The sequence below is a fragment of the Mytilus galloprovincialis genome, chromosome 7, assembly GCF_965363235.1.
Source record: "Mytilus galloprovincialis chromosome 7, xbMytGall1.hap1.1, whole genome shotgun sequence".
Lineage (NCBI taxonomy): Eukaryota > Metazoa > Mollusca > Bivalvia > Mytilida > Mytilidae > Mytilus > Mytilus galloprovincialis.
In genome coordinates this window covers 39,118,912-39,134,918 of record NC_134844.1, presented here as the reverse complement: position 1 = coordinate 39,134,918, position 16,007 = coordinate 39,118,912, and positions in this window count along the sequence as shown.

Here is a 16,007-nt window from a genome sequence, read left to right as displayed (position 1 = left end):
TTGGGTGGTCATACCAAATGAATTCTTATAATATATATTCTCTACCAGGTACTACAGACATATCAGAATTTAATCTGGATATGATAAAGTATGGTTAAAAAATAAAAATACTAAAACTAAATATCCAAACAAATACAGACTTATCCGCCAGGAAGTCATTTGGGGAATTAGTTGATATAATTTCAAAACAAAACATTACTTTTCCAAAACTGGATTGATAGCAATATCATTCATATAAATGATAGTATTGCATAGCAATATAATATTTCCCACAGAAAGTAACCAAAAGTAAGCGTGCAATAAATTGTAATATTGCACTGGTGCAATATATCTTCAATATTCATGACGTCATCAACGACAAAATCTTAGTTTAAACCAATTTTTACTTTCAAATATTATATTGTTATACAGTAAAAAGGTTATTGCATGAATATTGGGGAATATTGTCCCTCGTAGAACATATATTGAACTCGCAAGCTCGTGCAATATAAAATTCTACTCGGGACAATATTCACCAATGTTCATGCAATAACCCTATATTATTGATGAAGAGGGAATTTATTCAGAAAATTTATAAGTTTAAAACTAAAAAATAAATCAGAGTGGATAGCTGAATTCTCCAAATTAAGAAAAGCAATCCCAAAAGAATGGTCAAAAATATTAAATGAATTAAAGAAAGATCAATAAAAACTAGTGTTTTAACAAATAACTCACTAAATATAAGTGAAAAAAAATAGTTGTAAACATAAACCAGACAACACTGCTATAGTCCGTTTCTGTGTCTGTGTGGGTGGGTGGGTGGGTCTTGGGTGGGTGGGTGTGTGTGGGTGTGTGTGTGTGTGTGTGTGTTACATTTTAATGTTGTGTCGTTGTTCTCCTCTTATATTTAATGCGTTTCCCTCAGTTTTAGTTTGTTACCCTAGTATTCAGGTACTAATATACAAGGATCTCCACTGAAACAGCTGTACCAAATAAGAAATCTGTTAACAGCATGTGCAATATAATTGTTGGTGAATAAAAAAAGGTTCTCTATCTATTTTTTCCCAAATTGGGTCATCGTATCCAGGAACATATATACTGATCCCAGGTGTATCTCGGCTGGACATTTTTCGGTAGTTCGAAATACCGAATAGCGCGTCATTATGCGAATAAGACCTGAAATTTTAATTTTGGCTGATATTGGTGACATTTAAACAATGATTAATAAATAATATTTCATAAGAATTTTATGATATAACATCAAAATTATTTATAGAATCAAGTAAGTTCATAGAGATGTCATTATTATATTAGTGAATACTTCTTCTATTGGATGTTCACCCTGTTGTCACGGTCACCGATTAACATTAATGCGTTTATGTTATAAAATAATTCGGTAAAAAGGCAAAGGAGAGTGAGCATGTATGTATACTCTGAATAACTGGGTTTGTATAATACGAAAGGAATTGTTGAATCTTGGTTTAAATGATTTGTGGTATTCACAAAATTCTTTATGCTATGTTATTAAAGAAGAGGGACGAAAGATACCAAAAGGACAGTCAAACTCATAAATCTAAAACAAACTGAAAACACCATGGCTAAAAATGAAAAAGACAAACAAACAACAGCACACATGACGCAACATAGAAAACTAAAGAATAAACAACACGAAACCCACATTAATATTAACATATTTTAGTTATAAAACAGAGACTATGTGATATTGTCAAACAAAATGCTACTTTAGATAGTTCATTTTAAACGTTTCCTTATATAGATATATGATATAATTTTTTTCTTTGCAGACATATCTATGTAAACTAATACCCGAAACTTACCGTGAAAAGTGTATTGTTGAATCAAGTTGAGAATGTCATCACATAATCTAGCAATAGAATAGGAAGGTTTTCAAATGTATATAGAAACCTTAGAACCTATACATTGTGTATTGAAGATTATGAGGACAAAATGCATTTTTTATCATGTCCTTCATATTCAAAATTGCGTGATGTTTGATAATAATTATGGTCATTTTAACAAAACTATTTTTTTTGAAAAACTAAGGATGTTCTTATCCAAGGAACAGATTACTTTAGTCGTATTTCACATAACTTTTTTTAATTTTCGCAATACTCTTCAACTTTTAACTTATTTGACTTTATAAACATTTTTATCTGAGCGTCACAGCTGATGAGTCTTAGGTAAACGAAACGCGTGTCTGACGTACTAAATTATAATCCTGGTACCTCTGATAACTATTGAAATAAACATATTATGGGCGTAAGCCATCTGTTTTTTTTTATAACTTTTACAATTATTTAGCACTACTAATGTAAAAGACTTGAACAAACAAAATTGAAAACAACATGTTTAATAATTTCATGCGTCCGAAGCGCTTTTCTGGATTTACCTTTATCAGGAACGCTCATACCAAACATTTAAAATCCGAGGGATGTATAAGTACCGAAACTGTTGACAATGAGGGTCGGTTGAAAACAAAACTTTACGACAAAAGAGATGATTTCAACTTTCCAATTGTGAACTCTCCATTTAAGTAGCAACATTCCAGCAGCACCTGCATATGGGGTATATATATCCCAATTGATACGATATTCCCGCGCTTGCATTTCCTATCATGATTTTCTTTTCTTTAGAGGGTTGCCGCTCACAAGGAAGCTATTAAACCAAGAGTTCCAAATGGTGAAGTTGAAATCATTCCTTCGTAAATTTTACGGTCGCCATCACGAGTTGATTGACCGTTATGGAATAACCGTTTCACAATTGATATCGGATATGTTCATTACGTCTAACTACAATCCCCTCCCCTTTCATGAATGTGACCTACCGATTCAGACTATTTACCGGATTTGTTATCACATAAGCAACACGACGGGTGCAACATGTGGAGCAGGATCTTCTTACTCTTATCAGAGTACCTGAGATCACCCCTAGTTTTTGGCGGGGTTCGTGTTGCTTATTCTTTAGTTTTCTATGTAGTGTCATGTGAACTATTGTTTTTCTGTTTGTCTTTTTCATTTTTAGCCATGGCGTTGTCAGTTTATTTTCGATTTATGAGTTTGACTGTCCCTGTGGTATCTTTCGTCCCTCTTTTGAAGAGCTATATGACAAAAATACCTAAAATAAATAACTAACAGCAATCTGGTGTCATTCTGAAATTAACATTCATTTCGAAATGAATTGTAACAATCATGATGACACGCGATTCCACAATAAAGTGCACAGGTAAATAAAAGAAAAATAACTATTCATGATCACAGAGAAAAAATGTAATTATAAGTATTCAATGCTCCTTTTAGTAATGTCATAGGGTTGAAAAAAGGTTTGACCTTGTGCACATTATTAAAATGATGCGAATGCGCGCTTCATACAAAATGCACTTCGGTCAACGCTATTCAATTTTGAATTGACGTTTTTAGATATCTATTTAAGAAATTTTAAAATAATTCCTCAATATCAGTTTTCGTTTCTACTTTAATATTGCAACTAAAATTTTCAATTACAAACACGTTTTGCAGGATCTCGATATTGACGACTTCAAGTCTAAACCTCCCGATTTCACTTGTGCTAGTTCCCAATTCACATATAATCCCGCTGGCCACGTTATTACCGGTGACCTCAACATTGTTAATAACACTTCTCTACGAAATCTGTTATCGAAAGGTCCGATATATCGTGAGCCTAAATCCATCAATTGGAAATTCAACTTTAAAATTTTGATGGATTCAGTTGAGGATTATGCCAGACAATGGGCTAAGCGCGAGAAGGAAGACGTAGACACTCTTTCCGAATGGATAAAGGCAGTGAGGTCGTTGATACAAATTAGAATTAAGAAACTGAATGGGTCTATCAATGCCCATGCTACGTCAATCTTTAAAGACCCAAATGTTGCAAAACACCTATCCTACCTCCATGACAAATATGTTGTTGTCCCCGCAGATAAAGCCCCAAACAACATCGTTTTTGTATGTAAAACTCATTACATTAACTGCTTGATAAACGAATTAGGTATTGACAATTCACTTGGAAACTCAACATATACCCTCACGACACTTACCAAAGAGGAAATCCTGAATAATCATAGGTCTGTTCTGTGTTCCTTTGGAATTTCAACCAAAGATGAAGAACTGGATCTGCCATCACTGTATTGGATACCTAAACTACATAAGTGTCCTTACAAACAACGGTATATTGCTGGGTCTTCCAAGTGCTCCACGAAACCTCTTTCTAAATTATTAACATCTATTTTATCAGCAATCAAAGACGGGCTTCAAAGTTATTGTGAAACTGCCTATTCTAGAGGGGGCGTGAATCAGATGTGGATACTTAAAAATTCCAAAGATCTTTTAGAGTACATACAATCTAACTCTCTTTCATCTTGTAACAGTATTAAAACATTTGACTTTTCTACTCTGTACACTAGTATTCCACATTCCAAACTAAAAGACAAATTGAAAGAGTTGGTATTGCTTTGCTTCGTAAAAAAGAATGGCCAACGTAGATACAAGTATCTTGTCTTAGGGAGGGATAAATCCTACTTTGTAAAGGATCACTCTGATTCAAACAAAAAATTCTCTGAAACTGATATTATCAAGATGCTTGATTTCTTGATTGACAACATATTTGTTACGTTCGGAGGACGTGTTTTTCAACAGACTGTCGGCATTCCAATGGGAAAAAACTGTGCCCTTCTACTTGCCGACTTGTTTCTTTATTATTATGAGGCTGACTTCATGCAGGAACTTCTTAGGAAGAAAGATAAGAAGTTAGCACTATCCTTTAACTCTACTTTTCGCTATAAAGATGATGTTCTTTCACTAAATAATTCAAAATTTGGTGACTATGTGGAACGCATCTATCCAATCGAGCTAGAGATAAAGGATACTACAGATACAGTTAAGTCGGCCTCATATCTTGACTTACATCTAAAAATTGACAATGAGGGTCGGTTGAAAACAAAACTTTACGACAAAAGAGATGATTTCAGCTTTCCAATTGTGAACTGTCCATTTCTAAGTAGCAACATTCCAGCAGCACCTGCATACGGGGTATATATCTCCCAATTGATACGATATTCCCGTGCTTGCATTTCCTATCATGATTTTCTTGATAGAGGGTTGCTGCTCACAAGGAAGCTATTAAACCAAGAGTTCCAAATGGTGAAGTTGAAATCATCCCTTCGTAAATTTTACGGACGCCATCACGAGTTGGTTGACCGTTATGGAATAACCGTATCACAAATGATATCGAATATGTTCCTTACGTCGTAACTACAATCCCCTTCCCTTTCCTGAATGTCACCTACCGAATTATACTATTTACCGGATTTGTTATCACATAAGCAACACGACGGGTGCCGCATGTGGAGCAGGATCTGCTTACCCTTCCTGAGCACCTGAGATCACCCCTAGTTTTTTGGTGGGGTTCGTGTGGTTTATTCTTTAGTTTTCTATGTTGTGTCGTGTGTGCTGTTGTTTGTTTGTCTTTTTCATTTTTAGCCATGGCGTTGTCAGTTTGTTTTGGATTTATGAGTTTGACTGTCCCTTTGGTATCTTTCGTCCCTCTTCTTTAATAAATACAAAATACTAAAATGTTCTAAAGCTAATCAAAGTACCAGTAAAGTACTGAACATTTGATGACCCGAAAGTTCATAAGCACTTTTCTAAGAAAAATATCACATCTCTATACCTGAAAGTTAGGTTAAGGTACATAGGTATATATTTTTCTGAGACAAGTTCGTGTGTGAATGATGAATAAATGACAGGGAATTCAACGTCACTTTTATAATTATTATATTGTAGTGATCAAATTATTTGTTACCAATATATACTCTGGTTTGTTGTTATATTCATATTTGTAAAACAGTTATATATAATTTTTACATTTTAATGTTGTGTCGTTGTCCTCCTCTTATATTTAATGCGTTACCCTCAGTTTTAGTTTGTAACTCGGATTTGTTTTTTTCTATCGATTTATGAGTTTCAAACAGCGGTATACTACTGTTGCCTTTATTTATCCATTTGCATATCCTTATATACTACTATTATTATAAGGATAGTGCAATGCAAGTGCCTGGTGCAACTCTTCTGTAACAATTCGTTTTTCTAATAGATTGTTTTTGAGTAGGCATTCATATTTTCCTGATTTGTTACTGATATATATATATATATATATATATATATATATATATATATATATATATATATATATATATATTTCTCATGCTATCCCTAGTTATCCAAAATTTTACAAATAATATACATTACAAAAAATGGTCAGGGATGTTGTTGTAATTTGGAAATTATGTTTTAAAATTGAAGTGGAAATTTGGAAATTATGTTTTAAAATTAAAGTGGAAATTTGGAAATTATGTTTAAACATTGTAGTTGTAATTGGTCAATAATTTAATATGTATTTGAAAAAATTTCTGGGGTCTTGTAAAAGAATTATTTTTAAATGAGCACTCAGGTAATTCTACATAAAAAGACATATCATTTGACAAGGATGAGATTTTAGCGAATCCTAAGTCCTTCATGCCTTCAGTCAACATTGAACAGCAAATCGGAGGACCTATCTTGTTTGTATTGGATACACATGCTTCACAAAATTTCGTACAAACAACAATACATTGCCGGGTCGTCTGCATGTTCGACTAAAGAATTGTCCATTACATGGACATAAATTCTGTCCGCAGTGAAAGAGGGCCTTCTGAAAACTGTGGAACTATTTACTCGCGTATTGTTATTAACCATATGTGGATTCTAACAGGAAACCTAAAGAACTTCTAGATAATTTTAAATCTCGATCTGTTTCTGAAATTGGTTCTATCAAAACTTTTGAGTTTTTTACCCTGTATACCAACATCTCCCATGTCAATTGATAAATTGTCTAAAAGAAATAATCCACAACGATTTTCAACATGAAAATTGTAGCATACGCTATACATTTATTACTTTGGGATTCCATAATAGTTATCAAAGGTACCAGGATTATAATTTAGTACGCCAGGCGCGCGTTTCGTTTACATAGGACTCATCAGTGACGCTCATATCAAAATATTTATAAAGCCAAACAAGTACAAAGTTGAAGAGCATTGAGGTATATTTTGTTAATAGTGAACAGAAAGGTAAAGTAATCAATATGCTGGAGTTTCTTAGTTATTGACAACATTTATGTTGAATTTGGGGATAGACAAACTGTCGGCATTCCTATGGGAACGAATTGTGCGCTTCTCCTTGTCGACCTCTACTTATTATCATATGACCTACTTATTATCATATGAATCTGAATTCCTTCAGAAACTCGTCAAAAACAAGAAGATCAAATAAATAAAGGCAAAAGTAGTATACCGATGTTCAAAACTCATAAATCGATAGAAAAAAAACCAAATCCGGGTAACGAACCAAGGGAAACGCATTAAATATGAGAGAATGACGACACACCATTAAGTAAGCCAGGACATTTAATTTCACATTCAGATATATTGATGATGTTCTTTCCATTTAAAACAATCCAAACTTTTCTGATAGGGTTCCATTAATAAATACCCTTCCTCTGCCTCAGTTTTATACGTGTACCTCGAATTTGACATACACGGTGAATTGAGTACCAGAATCTATGAAAAACGAGACGATTTTAATTTTGAAATATCAATTTTCCCCCACTTTAGTAGCAATATACCAACACCTGCATATGGGTTATACATTTCCCAACTTATTTTTACAGCTTCTACTCAGATTTAGTGAAACGTCAACAGTGTCTAAGCAGATATTTGATGAACCAGGGGTATGTCTAGGAACGTCTCGTCATTTTTCTATAAAAAAAAAAGTTCATCGGGAGGAACAAAGACCTTTTTTATAAATATTCCGTGTTAACTTTACAAATGATTCGCAATGGTCTTGAAGTATAGATTCTTGGTATTAACGTTGTGTATCGTCTTAATAACGTTTTATAGTATTGTTTTATTTGAATTTATAAATAATACTTTTATTGTTTAGTCTGTTTGATACATATGACGTGGCTGTGTCCTTATACATCCCGTAATTGTGGTATTGTTCTATTATCATTTTTGTATTCTTGTCTTTTATTTTTTCTAATGTTCTTTGTGTATTTGCCTTTTGTGCTTCTTTGTTATATATTTGTTTGTTTTTATAGTGATTAAGATTATAATACAATGTTGACTGTTGTGTCCCTATTTGTACCTACTATGTCTGTTTGTTTTGTTCACACGTCGTTGTCAATATAATGAAATTTGATGCGACAGTTTAAGAAAATTATTAAAATTTCAAAAACTTTAACCCCATATCGTCGATTTGTGGACGCCGCCGACGACGCCCGACGACAACGACGCCGACGGAATGTAGGATCGCTATGCCTTGCTTCTGCGACAAATGTCACAGGCTCGACAAAAACCAGGTTTAATCCGACGTTTTAGTCTTAAGAAAATGCATGTACCGAGTCAGCAATATGACAGTTGTTACCCATTCGTTTGATGTGTTTGATCTTTTGATATTAACATTTGATTAGGCACTTTCCATTTTGAATTTTCCTCTAAGTTCGGTATTTTTGTGATTTTACTTTTTTAAAGACTCTCATGAGATGATAACGCGAAATAGTGATAAATATATATTTATGTGCCTGTTACTTTCCATTGAAAAATATGGCTCTTTTATTAACAGATGTACAGTTGTATGTATTTTATCGATAATATTGATATTTGACATATTTTGCATAGTTGTTATTAGTCTCATGCGAATTCAAGGATATGTCATCTCCAGGTGTATGGGTCCCTATAGCTTGAATGTTTGTTCCATTTAGAGAAGCAAAAGAAAATTGAAGGTGGTGGCATAGACTAGAAATATCAGCAATTACAGGACTTTTTCATTTATCGGCGGGAAAAGATTTTTTTTTACATTTCGTATTTGATCTCTGTAGCCTTCAACTCTACTTTCCGCGATATAGATGATGTTTTTTCACTAAATAATTCAAAATTTGGTGACTATGTTGAACGCATCTATCCCATCGAACTAGATATAAAGGATACAACAGATACAGTTAATTCGGCCTCATATCTTGACTTACATCTAGAAATTGACAATGAGGGTCGGTTGAAAACAAAATTTACGACAAAAGAGATGATTTTAGCTTCCCAATTGTAAACTTTATATTTCTATATACCAACATTCAAACAGCGCCTGCATAGAGAGTATATATCTCTCAAGTGATGCGATATTCTTGGGCTTGTATTTCCTATTATGATTTTTATGTTAGAGGGTTGCTGGTCACAAGGGAGCTTTTGAGCTATGGGTTCCAAATGGTGAAGTTGAAATCATTCCTTCAATAATTTTACCGACACCATCAAGAGTCGGACAAACCTTCAAGAGCATAGTAGCAGACATAAATCCTGAACAAATAGTGAACATATAGTAAGTATTAATGATCAGAGTGTATCAACAAACAATAAAACTGCAAAATTGACCTAATTTGATTTTTTCAGTTTTTATGGATTTCCCCTTTTGAATTTTCCTAGAGGTTCAGTATGTTTGTTATACCTTTTCAAACACCTTTGGATATATATCGATATCTGACGTCTTATCAGAAAGAAATAAAAATACGTACAAATCATCGCAAAAAAAGGAGAGAAAACAAAGATATTTACAAATTTCGTCAACAACAAGCACGATAGAAATAAACTCATCATAGATACCTGGACTAAATTTTGTATATACGCCAGACGCGCGTTTCGTCTACAAAAGACTCATCAGTGACGCTCGAATCCAAAAAAGTTAAAAAGGCCAAATAAAGTACGAAGTTAAAGAGCATTGAGGACCAAAATTCCTAAAAGTTTTACCAAATCCAGCTAAGGTAATCTATGCCTGAGGTAGAAAAGCCTTAGTATTTAAAAAATTCAAAATTTTGTAAACAGTTAATTTAAAAATATAACCATATCAATGATAATTCATGTCAGCACAAAAAGTGCCGACTTCTGGGCTGGTGATAACCTCGGGGAAATAAATCTCCCCCAGCAGTGGCATCGACCCAGTGGTTGTAAAGAAAATTAATAAAGCAAACACATAATCATAAGTTTCAGTTTCACTGAAAACCAAAAAGATTTTTGTCATTCAAGGGACAGGATTCTGTTGCAGTTGCGCTACTCGAACCCAATGGGGGCGTCCATTGAATTTACAGCCAAAGCCCAACCAACACGTCACATTCGGTTCGATTTTACTCTGAATAGCTTAAATAATCGACAATATGAGACTGTATGATCATTCTTTGTAAGTAAAATAGAAAACAGACATCCATAACGCTATGATTTACCACTTCCCTGTATTTTACTTTAACACAGGCGTGTGATAATACTTCCCTTTTGATTGTAAGATTCAGGTAGAACATGTAGGTTGACGATTTAAACATGCAATTAAAACAACCATCTAATTACTAAACTTTGGGCTTTATAGACACAAAAGGCATACACACTCTTTGATTGAAATTACTGAGTAAAACTAATATTTTGAATAAACAGTTTTCATCGGTTTCACCAAGAAGATTTCAGACCAGCCCATTCATGAAAAACTCCCTCGCGCCCAACCAGCTGCAGACCGATCACCAGTTCTCACAAGAATTTTTAAGTTTTCACTTTATATACTATAAGAAGATTGAAGAGATACTAACATAGTTACCCTTTACAAGAAATGAAATACTCACTTGGCAGCTACTAGAAATTAGTTTCTTGTTTCTCTTACTTTATTCAATTGTAAGCCTTTACAACATATATTTCTCAATAGCATTATGATGCATTTCGATCAACAAAATATACTCTGTGACGATGAACATTATTCGAAACGACACGAATGGCCCCGTCTCAAAAGTTGAAAAATCTGCTATTTCAACAATTCACGCGGACACAAACTTGATGGTAGTCTCACATATCGAAAATCAGCTCAAAATATGAATGCGTATAGAAAAAAAGTCCGTATAACTGTGATTTTCAACACTTTATCAAAGTCCAAAGTCCGTTATTGCGGCAAAAATTAGCGGAGCGGAACTAAACTTAAACTTGATCTGCAACTCAACAAGGTTAAGACCGTGTTCACATTCACCTAAACTCGGTGTTGTGTTAGTGTAACTCACACATAAACTAAACATAATTACGTTCCCATTGATAAAACTCAATGTTTACATGTAGTTTAAATCATGTTTTGTCTACATGCAGTCGATAGTCGATGTAGGCTCTGTGTAGGTTAAGTGTACACAAAACTAGGCATTCAGAACTTTAATTTTCCCATGTATATTTAAAAAAAGAAACGATTTTTATATAAAATTGATACTTATAACACTTATTAATAAAGTTCTTTACAGAGATATTTGTCTAAACTTGATATATTTATTTATCAAGACTCATCCATCATCATTGCCGAACACATAATTCATTTGAAAAAGTCTTCCCGAATCGACTGGACGTACACACTGACAGAAATATTTGCCACTGGTCTTTACTCAAACAACGATTCACTCATAAATGCATTACTGAAAAAGGATGTGGTTAATTGTTTGTTTGTGTAGTATCTCAGATCCGTTAAAATACAATTAGAAATAAAAAAAGACATTACCCCCTTCCTTTGCCAAATCCTCCTTGGAAAACAAATACCATTTTTACAAACAGAAAAGATAGAAATGTAGTGATCCTTAACATTGCAATTCTTTTTCTTCGTCTGTAAGCACGCTGATGCAGCCTACGTTTTTAATGCGCAATCGAGACATCTTTAAACTACTGCAAATCATCCAAAATTACTTTCTTAAAGGAGCAACCTCTTTACTTCAAAAAAAAAGGGGGGGGGGGGGTTCTGAGTCAGAATTTTTCTCGCGCCTAGTCTATATTAAGGTTTTATTTCGATGGTACCAATTCAATATTTAACACTATAATGTATGGGGAAACTTTGGATTCAGAATATTTGTTCATTCTAATCATCTGTATGACCCAATTTTTTTTTTAATCAAATTGTGGGAAAATCCATCCCCCTTTTTTTAAGTCAAATAGTCGGTCCTTAACTGCTAGAAAAGTTGTTAGAAAATTTGAATTCGGTTTACGTAATGAACATTTAAATGACATATAGTTTACAAGTGTGAACAAATCTTATGTACAGGTACCTAAACAAAGTGTATAGATGTGAACAAATTTAATGTGAAACTAGTGTACATTACATTAAACCAAATGTAAACATGTTTACTGTACACGGCGTTTGGTGTGAACACGGCCTAGCTCACATACCAAAAATCAGCCCTATATCTGAAGGCGTATAGAAAAAAAATCTGTTTAACTGTGATTTTCAACAATGTATCAAAGTCCAAAGCCCGTAATTTCGGCAAAAATTAGCGGAGCATCACGAACTAAAACTTGATCTGTAAGTCATCATGGTTAACTCACATACCAAAAATCAGCTCAATATATGAAGGTGTTTAAAAAAAAACATCCGTATAACTGTGATTTTCAACAATTTATCACAGTCCAAAGCCCGTCATTTCGGCAAAAATTATCGGATCTGAACTAAACTTAAACTTGAACTGTAACTCATCAAGGTTAACAAACATACCAAAAATCAGCCCAATATCTGAAGGCGTATAGAAAAAAATCTGTATTACTGTAATTTTCAACAATTTATCAGAGTCCAAAGCCCGTAATTTCTGCAAAAATTAGAGGAGCGGAACGAAACTTTAACTTGATCTGTAACTCATCATGGATAACTCACATACCAAAAATCAGTCCAATATCTGAAGGCGTTTAGAAAAAGTCCGTATAATGGTTTGTTGCGGAATGACGGAATGACGGATAAGGGTAAAACTATATGGCACCGACAAAAAATTGAACTTGTGGTTAAATGGTTGGATGGATTGTGCAAAAAACTCACATAGCCTGGGAGGACGGATGAGCTAAAAAGGTATCATCAATAAATAACAGTTCACTTTTCGATGAACTAGGTACATCTGGGATAGAAAATGGCCGGTACACTTTATCAACCATTCCTAAAGTAATCCCAATGACTCCTATTAAGTACTTAACAGACAAAATTGAAATGCTGATAATATCTGGACCAATATTGTTCAATGTTGCTCGTATATATGTATTGTTATATAGTTTAAGACCGGTCAGGTGATAATGGTTGGTTTATAATTGTATTAATTCCTGTTGCCCTTTTTATGCCTCCTCTTTATTATACATCGCTGTAACATTTGGACTGGACGTTTCGTCAGCGAGGGTATCACCAGCCCAGTAGTCAGCACTTCAGTGTTGACATGTATATCAATTATATGAACATTTTTGAAATTTCCTGTAACAAAAATTTGAACTTTTCGAAAAATAAGGATTTACTTCCCAGGAATAGATTACCTTAGACGTATTTGGAACAACTTTTTGGAAGTTTGGGTCCTCAATGCTCTTCAACTTTGTACTTGCTTGGCTTTATAACTATTTTGATCTGAGCATCACTGATAAGTCTTAGTCTTATCCTTATGTCGTTACTATCATACACTTCCCTTTTCACGAATGTGACTACCGAATTAAAGTTAAACTATTTACCGGATTTGGAATAACATAAGTAACACGAGAGGTGCAACATGCGGAGCAGGCTCTGCTTACCCTCCGGAGCACCTGAGATCATCCCCAGTTTTTTGTGGGATTCGTGTTGCTAATTATTTAGTTTTCTATGTTGTGTCTTCTGCACTATTATTTGTCTGTTTGACACTTTTTATTTTTTAGCCATGGCCGTTGTCAGTTTATTTTCTATCTATGAGTTTGACTGTCCATCTGGTATCTTTCGCCCCTCTTTTATGTAGACGAAATGCGCGTCTGGCGTATCAAATTATAATCCTGGTACCTTTGATAACTATTTACACCACTGGTTCGATGCCACTGCTTGTGGACGTTTCGTTCACGAGGGTATCACTACTCCAGTAGTCAGAGCTTCTGTTTGACATGAATATCAATTATATGATAATTAATATAAATTTCCTGTTACAAAACTTTTTTTTTTTTGAAAAAATAAGGATTTTCTTATCCCTGGAGTAGATTACCTTAATCGTATTTGGCACAACTTTTTTGAATTTTGGTCCTCAATGCTCTTCAACTTTGTACTTCTTTGACTTTAAATCTATTTTGATCTGAGCGTCACTGATGAGTCTTATGTAGACGAAACGCGTGTCTGGCATATTAAATTATAATCCTGGTACCTTTGATAACTATCAAGTAATGAAAACAAAGCTGATTTTCAACATATTATATATAATTATGTTTACCAAACTTTATATATAAATATAACAAAACTCTTCAAATATTAAGAGAAAACAAAAAATTGGTTACAACAAAACATTCAATTCAAGATGAGTATCAATTACTGGTATTAAAGATTCTACTTCTATCAACAATCTATGTGAACAAAGAATTAATAGTCAGATACTGTAAATTTAGAAATTATTGGGATGTTTTTTTTTATTGAGTAATATGCGAGAGGGTTATAATTGCAATAATTTAAACTCGGATTTTGAAATTATTTATATGAATAACATTGAATTTTTCTCCCTGTTGCAAAATTTAAATCGCATTTTAGTCTTAAATAACAAAATCGGAATAATAAATGCACACAAAAATTTCTGAATTTACAGTAGTTGAAAACTACAATCATGGAATCAAATTTGAAAGTAAAAAAATATTTTTAAATAAGTTTCGCAAAGTGTGATTAAATAAGGAATTATCAGGAAATCATTATGCATATTTCAATGTGTGCAAAGATAGAAAACGTTAATCCTTGAAACCATCTACCATCGTAATGATTATGTGTACGAGACCTTGGCCAATATAATGAATTCTATTTATCATATATCATTGCTTGTCCTTTATTCCAACCCTGTGTTCACAACAAATCACAGTCCATTAATGTAGTTGGAACAAGATTAATGCAATTATTTGCATTGGTGCAAATGTTCAGGTTTTATCCTGATTTCACATAAACTGTATCCAATATCTATCTTTAGCCATCATTTGTTTCATCAATGACAGATTATAGCTAGCATTCCATACCATTTTACTTCAAAAATTATCCTAATTTGTTATTTATTAAATGTGTTCTTATTTATCAAATCGATTTTCAAACCACATGTTATAATTAACTATTGTGTAAATCTTTTTAAAAGAGAATAATAGATGTTTCAACAGAAGTATAGGAATGAGTTATCTACCTAAATAACATCTTTATTTATAAAGAATAGATCTTACTTCAATAAATTAAATTGTGTCTATATTATGGCACTTTTTAATGGTATAAACTGGAACAAAAGATCAAAAGAACATTACAATATATATAAAGAAAAACTATTATATATGAACTAATACAAAATCAATATAAACAAATCTTTAAGGTTGATTAAAGTATAAATAGTGATTACTTTTACTGTTACTTATCAACCATTTTAGCTGTATATTAAGTATAACAATATATTCACCTTTATGTTGAGATTTCAATCCTTAAAGTGGAGGCAAACAAAATGGAAGGATACGTGGGATGTTTGGAGCATATCTTTAAGTTTTAACTATCTATGAGCAATTTTGCCATACATATTTTGGAATGTTTTTTGTTTTATTTTTTAAAAAAAAGGTGATAAACTGACAACATAATGATAGCGAAAAAACCCAAAAGATAATGAAAAAACAAACAAGTTAACAAAAACACTACACAAAAAACTAAAGATTGGTCAACAGGAACCCCACCAAAAAAATGGAGATTAGATAAAAATCTCAATAAATATTAAATCAGAAATCAGAAATCAGAAAACTGACATGTGCTGTCACTATAGAGGATAAAACAATTCTTTACACAACAAATTTAAATTTAATTTAATAGAATCTGAGACTGTTCAAAATAATATGCATATGATTGTAAACAGTTTTTCAAATGTCCTTGCATTCCCAAGCAGGATGCAGGATAACTAGTGCTAACAAAAAAAAATGTTTTAGTATT